Genomic DNA, 6,728 nt, shown 5'->3' on the forward strand with positions numbered 1-6,728 from the left:
GAGCGTGGGTCCCCAGGGGTTCACCCGGAACTGGGGTTCAGTGCAGTCAGAACTGGGGTTCAGTGCCGTCGGAGGCTTCCTTCCCCCTTCCGCCAGAGGAAGTCAGCCAGGCTCTCAGCCGCCCTTCCTCTCTGCGCGCACAAAGCCCCTTTGCCGTACCTCCAATTCTCTGTGAGCTTTTCTCCTTCCTTCTAGTTGTAGAATTTTTCACTCAGCCTGCTTTCCTGTGGTTCTGGATGGTGTCCGTTCTGTCTTTTAGTTGTAGTTTTGAAATTGTTGTGCGAGGCAGCAGTTTAGGTGTTTACCTATGCCGCCATCTTGGTTTCTCCTATTTTTTGTTTTTGTTTTTAATCTTAATGAACCTTGTCTCCTTCCAAGAATTCCTTGTGGGAGACTGTCACATGATTTCCTACCTATCGTGCCATCCTGACTCCCCAGCCCGAAATAATAGGACTGCCCTCATGAAAAAGTTGCTTTAGAGCCCAGCTTGCTAGTGTTTGAAACATTTATCATGTGGTCTTCCTTACGTCGTATATTTAAGCTATCTCAGCCTCAGATAACAGAAAGCTGATTCCTTGTTCCCATTCCTTCTAGTCACCTTCCTGCCTGTGCTGGTGTCCCTACTTCATACCATCTTGTCCAGGGCAGAGCCAGGAAAACCTGTTTTCTATGATACAGTGCAATCTCTTGAAACTGCAGTCATAAACTCAGGAATAAATACTAAATACATTTTCATTGCTTTCCTTTTTTGGCTGATGCTTTTGGATGACCTCCATAATAATCCAAAACTGGGCAGGCATCAGTATTTCAGGCTAACATGTCTTGTCTTCACAGCTCTTTGTTAATAAATATAAAACAAGAGTGTCTTATAAGGTAGCAGATATAATAAGGACTCAAATATAAGGGGACTTATTCTCTTCTGAGAGCTGATTTGTGTTGGGGCGGGTGGGGGGCAGCCCTCACCTTTGAGCATATGTAGTTATTTAATAGTTTCTTCTTTCTCCTCAAACCTCTATATTTTTCAACCTCTCTGCAAATTGGACAGTTTTCCACGCCTCCTTGCTCCCCCTAAGCCACTCCTCCTCTGGCCACCTTAATTTCTTCTTTTCAAACACTTTCAGATGTTAGAGTCCCTTAGTACTTGTTTTCAGATCCTCTTTTCCCCTTGGGTGATGTAAGCAACTTCCAAGTCACATTTTTTCAAAATGAAATTGTTTGCCCTCTATTTTCTATCTCACTGATTGGAAATGGTGACAATTAGAGCAGCTACCTTGGACCTAGAGACAGAAGCCAGATGTTAAGGCATATCTGCCTGCCAGACGTGGACTACTCACCTCTTGCTTGTTATGTGAAAGTAAATACACTTCTATTTTACATAAGCCACTACACAGGGGTGGGCAAAAGTAGGTTAATAACAATAATAACAATATTAAAAATAATGCAATAATAAATAAGAATAAATGTTCACATACTCACAACTATAAACCTACTTTTTTTGTTTTTCTTTTTTATTTGTTAATCTTCACCTGAGGATATTTTTCCATTGATTTTTAGAGATTGAAAGGAAAAGGAGGCAGGGGGGAAGGTAGAAAGAGAGACAGAAAGAGAGAGAGAGAAACATCAATGTGGGAGAGACATACATTGATTGGTTGTCTCCCACACATTCCCTGATTGGGGCCAGGGATCAAACCTGCAACCCAGGTATGTGCCCTTGACTGGGTATCGAACCTACGACCCTTTGGTGCATGTGCAGACGCTCTTACTACTTAGCCACACCAGCAAGGGCTGTAAACCTACTTTTTGCCCACCCCTGTATTTTTAGATTTCTGTTAAAAAAGTTTTGCTTGTTCCCTAGGCTATAACTTTCTCTCCCTAAAGTTCCCTCAGCACAGTCTTTGCTATCTCAGAAACCTATCAGTTATTTAAGCTAAGTCACTCTTGATTCCTCTTTTTCCTTCATTCCTATATCCAAGTGACTAGCAAGTCCTGTTGATTCTGTTATCCATAATTAACTTGAATGTCCCATCTTCTGACCTCTGCACTATCATCTTAGTCTAGGCCTGTGGTCGGCAAACTGCGGCTCGCGAGCCACATGCGGCTCTTTGGCCCCTTGAGTGTGGCTCTTCCACAAAATACCATGACCTGGGCAAGTCTATTTTGAAGAAGTGGCATTAGAAGAAGTTTAAGTTTAAAAAATTTGGCTCTCAAAAGAAATTTCAGTCGTTGTACTGTTGATATTTGGCTCTGTTGACTAATGAGTTTGCCGACCACTGGTCTAGGCCACAGTTATCTTTTATCGGCCACCTGTAATAGCCTCCAAGCAGGTCTGTCCATTTTCATTCTTTCCCTGCACTCACCCATTGGGCTTGAAAAGTGACCTTGGCATTGAAATGTAAGTCATGTCCTGTCACTGCCCTCATGAAAACCAATGGCTTTTCTTCATATTTAAAAACTAATTTACTGTGGCCTATAAGGCCCCCCACCTGATCTCATCATTCACCCCCTCTACACTCCCACCAAAAGAGTCTTTTTTTCTTATTTCTTCAGTACTCAAAGTTCTTTCCCACCTCACAATCTCCACATACAGTTGCCTTCAGACAAACCTGGATTTCTGAACTATTTTGTTCTTGTAGCCTCCAAAAAACAGCTGAGGATGGGCATCTAATATGTGAATTATGGCATGTCTAAAAGAAAATTATAAAACAAATAGAAGAAAAGCATTATTTAGAGAAGAGAATAAAGATTTTTGAGTTGAAGAAAAATGTTGATCATCAGGTCAAAAGGTGCTGTTTTGGTGAAAGCAAAGTTAACAAAAATTGTCCAATACCTGGATGGCATTTTGAATTTCAAAGATAAAGAATACACAGATGGAGAACCCCGGCACCCACACATGCTCTGCAGCCATGGAGGTACCTGGGAGCCTGTGCAAGAAAGTCAAGCTGAGCAACAATGTGCAGAACTGGGGGATGCAGAGAGCAACTAATGTCACCTAGCAAGCTCATGATGTCAGCAAGAACAAGAGAGGTCAGGTGATGGGGACCTGAGGTGGCTTACAAGGTTGCACAGTTGGGCTCACAAGCTTATCTGGAACAGGGAAGACCGCAGTGATTATGGCTTTGGAGGAGTATTTGGTTTGCCATGGTGTTCCATGCTACACTTTGTGACAACCATCGTCAAGGTCTCAATAAAAGTCTTGGCTGCAGTCCTGAAGACAGAGAAGAGTATGTTCGGCGCATTGCAGGAGTTGCTAAACTGTTGGAAGATGCTGGCTTAGTATGCATCACAAGTTTCATATTGCCTTGCACTCAGGATGGCAACAATGCAAGGCAGAGTCATTAGGGTGCAAGTTTACCTTTCTATGAAGTATTTGTTGATGCTCCTCTGCATGGTTGTGAACAGAGGGATGTCATAGGACTCTATAAAAAAGCATGGGCTGGAGAAATTAAAGGTTTCACTGGGATTGATTCTGAATATGAAAAACCAGAGGCCCTTGAATTGCTGCTGAATACAGACTCCTGTGATGTAAATGACTGTGTCCAGCAAGGTGTGGGCCTTCTCAGGAACAGGATATTGTACCTGTAGATGCCTCTTATGAAGTAAAATAACTGTATGTGCCAGAAAATAAAGTTCACTTGGCAAAAACAGATGCAGAAACATTACCAGCATTGAAAGTTAACAATGTGGATGTGCAATGGGTGCGGGTTTTGGCAGAAGGTTGGGCCACCCCACTGAATGACTGTATGAGAGAGCAGGAGTACTTGCAGTGTCTTCATTTTGATTGTCTTCTTGATGGAGGTATCATTAACTTGTCAGTGCCTATTGTTCTGTCAGAAGATAAATAGGGTGTATGGCTGTACGGCGTTTGCTCTGATATATGAGGGCTGCTGTGTGGCTATTCTCCACAATGCAGAATTTTTTGAGCACAGGAAGGAGGAGCACAGGAAGGAGGAGCACAGGAAGGAGGAGCACAGGAAGGAGGAGCACAGGAAGGAGCAGCCTGACAGTGATAAGCGACATGCAAGAACCACCCCTACATCAAGATGTTTATGGGGCAAGGAGATTGGCTGAATGGAGGAGATCTTCAAGTCTTGGACTGAATTTATTAGAGTGATGGTCTTATTTTTGTAATTCATTAAATTTATTGGGGTGACATTGGTCAACATGAGCATATAGGTTTCAGGTGTGGGTTTCTATGTTATAAGATCTGTATATTTTGTGGAATGATGGTCTTGATCAATATTGTTTTATTCCTACTGAGCTAAAGCAGAAGAGTAAAGATAGGAACATTCATGCTGTCTTTGCATTTTAATAATGTAACCCAGGGTACACTGGACATGCTTTATTAATGCAGGACACCCATAAACAGCTTCTAGAGAGGGGCTACCAGCACCCTGTCCTTCTCCTGCATCCTCTTGGTTGGTGGACGAAGGATGATGATGTCTCTTTGATGTGGCCACTAAGCAGCATGCTGCAGTTCTGGGGAAGGTGTCCTGAATCCCGAAATAATGGTAGTGGCCATCTTCCCATTTCCCATGATGCCTGCTGGACCCACTGAGGTCCAGTGGCACTGCAGAGCGTGGGTGGTGGCAGGAGCCAGTTTCTACATTGCTGGAGGGAACCCCGCTGGTATGCTTCATCCATAAACAGGGAAGGACCTCCACTAGCCAACTCACAGTGCCTAAGTGTTGACAATGTCCCCTGGCCTAATTACTTTGGAAATAGTTCCCTTTTTAAATATAAATATATTTTTATTGATTTCAGAGAGGAAGGAAGAGGTAGAGAGAGATAGAAACATCAGTGATGAGAGAGAATCCTTGATCAGTTGCCTCCTGCATGCCCCCTACTGGGAATCGATTCCACAACCCGGACATGTGCCCTTGACCAGATTCGAACCTGGGACCCTTCAGTTCACAGGCTGACACTATCCACTGAACCAAACTGGCTAGGGCAAAATAATTCCCTTTTGAGTTGCAGCTTACAACAAAAAACAAGTGTATGGACTAACATGACTCTGAACACTATGAAGACTTTGAATTTATTTCAGGAACGTGAATGTGCAACCTTACTCGAGATGGCCAGAAATCTCCTAAAGGTTTCATGGCTCCCGAGGCCTGGACTGTGCTGGTGGAGAAAGCTTAAGTTGCTAACCAGCCCCTCCTTTGACACTTCACTGAGTAACCTTATGAGTGCTGTATTGAACTAGTGCAACACACTGCTAGTTTTAATGTATCTTTTCCACTTATTTTTTTTAATCCTCATCTGAGAATATTTTTTTCCCCACTGATTTTTGTTGTTAATATTTACCCAAGGATATTTTCCCTTTGATTTTTAGAGAGAGTGGAAAGGAGGGGGAGAGACACACAGAGAGAAACATCCATGTGAGAGAGACATTGATTAGTTGCCTCCCTCACTCATGCCAACTGGGCCAGAGATTGAGCCTGCAACTGAGGTATGTGTCCTTGACTGGAACCAAACCTGGGACCCTTCAGTCCTCAGGCCGATGCTCTATCCACTGAGCCAAACCAGCTAGAGCTCCATTGATTTTTTTTAGAGAGAGTGGAAGGAAGGGGGAGAGTCAAAGAGGAGACATCAATGTAAGAGAGACACATTGATTGGTTGCCTTCAGCATGCAGCCCTACTAGGGATAGGGATCAATCCTGCAGCCGAGGTACATGACCTTGACCAGAATAAAACCCATGACCCTTCAGTCCGAGGGCTGATGCTCTAACCCCTGAACCAAACTGGCTAGGACTCCATTTATATATATACTAGAGGCCCGGTGCACAAAATTTTGTGTACTGGGCGGGGGGGTCCCTTAGCCCGGCCTTGCAGTCCGGGACCCCTCGCTCCTTACCGCCAGCCTGTAGCAGAGGCGGGAGAAGCTCCCACCACCACTGCTGCATTCGCCAGCCATGAGCTTGGCTTCTGGCTGAGCGGTGCTCCCCCTGTGGGAGTGTACTGACCACCAGGGGGCAGCTCCTGCATTGAGCGTCTGCCCCCTGGTGGTCAGTGCCCGGTTGTTCCACCCTTCGGTCGATTTGCATATTAGGGTTTTATTATATAGGATATTTTAAAAATATATTTTTATTGGTTTCAGAGAGGAAAGGAAAGAAAGAGAGACAGAAACATCAATGATGAGAGGGAATCATTGATCGGCTGCCTCCTGCATGCCCCCTACTGGGGACTGAGCCCGCAACCGGGCATGAACCCTTGACTGGAATTGAACCCGGGACCCTTGAGTCCGCAGGCTGATGCTCTATCCACGGAGCCAAACCGTCCATTTATATTTTTAGAGAGAGTGGAGGGGAGGGAGGAGAGGAAGGGAGAGAGAGAAACATTGATGTGAGAGAGACACATTGACTGGTTGCCTCCTGCACGCACCCCGACCAGGTCCCAGGATCGAGCCTGCAACCTAGGTTAAGCCCTTGACAAGGAATCAAACCCATGACCCTTCAGACTGAGGGCTAAGACTCTAACCACTGAGCAACCGGCCAGGATTCTTTACCACTTATTATAGTTAATATTCCTATAATACAATTTTAAAATCTTGTTTTTTATATTTATGCTTCTGTCTCATGATTTTTTCACGTTGTTATATTAATTGTAACCAATAGTATACACATTGAATCTCATTTTTCATCACTTGACAAGGTAAGAAAAAATCCATTAGCTCTGGCCAGTTCTGCTCACTGGTTAGAGCATCGGTCTATAGGTACTTGGAAACTGTG

The 6,728-nt window shown here is 44.2% G+C and overlaps 1 pseudogene across 1 annotated transcript; it reads left to right on the top strand.

The window, feature by feature from the left end:
• The first annotated feature begins 1,233 nt into the window (after positions 1-1,233).
• On the top strand, positions 1,234-4,643 carry LOC308235492 (bifunctional 3'-phosphoadenosine 5'-phosphosulfate synthase 1-like; annotated as a pseudogene). Its single transcript has 2 exons — positions 1,234-4,089; positions 4,203-4,643. The product of its transcript is annotated as a bifunctional 3'-phosphoadenosine 5'-phosphosulfate synthase 1-like (transcript).
• Positions 4,644-6,728: the final 2,085 nt, after the last annotated feature.

The sequence above is a fragment of the Plecotus auritus genome (assembly GCF_963455305.1).
Source record: "Plecotus auritus genome assembly, chromosome: 10".
NCBI lineage: Eukaryota > Metazoa > Chordata > Mammalia > Chiroptera > Vespertilionidae > Plecotus > Plecotus auritus.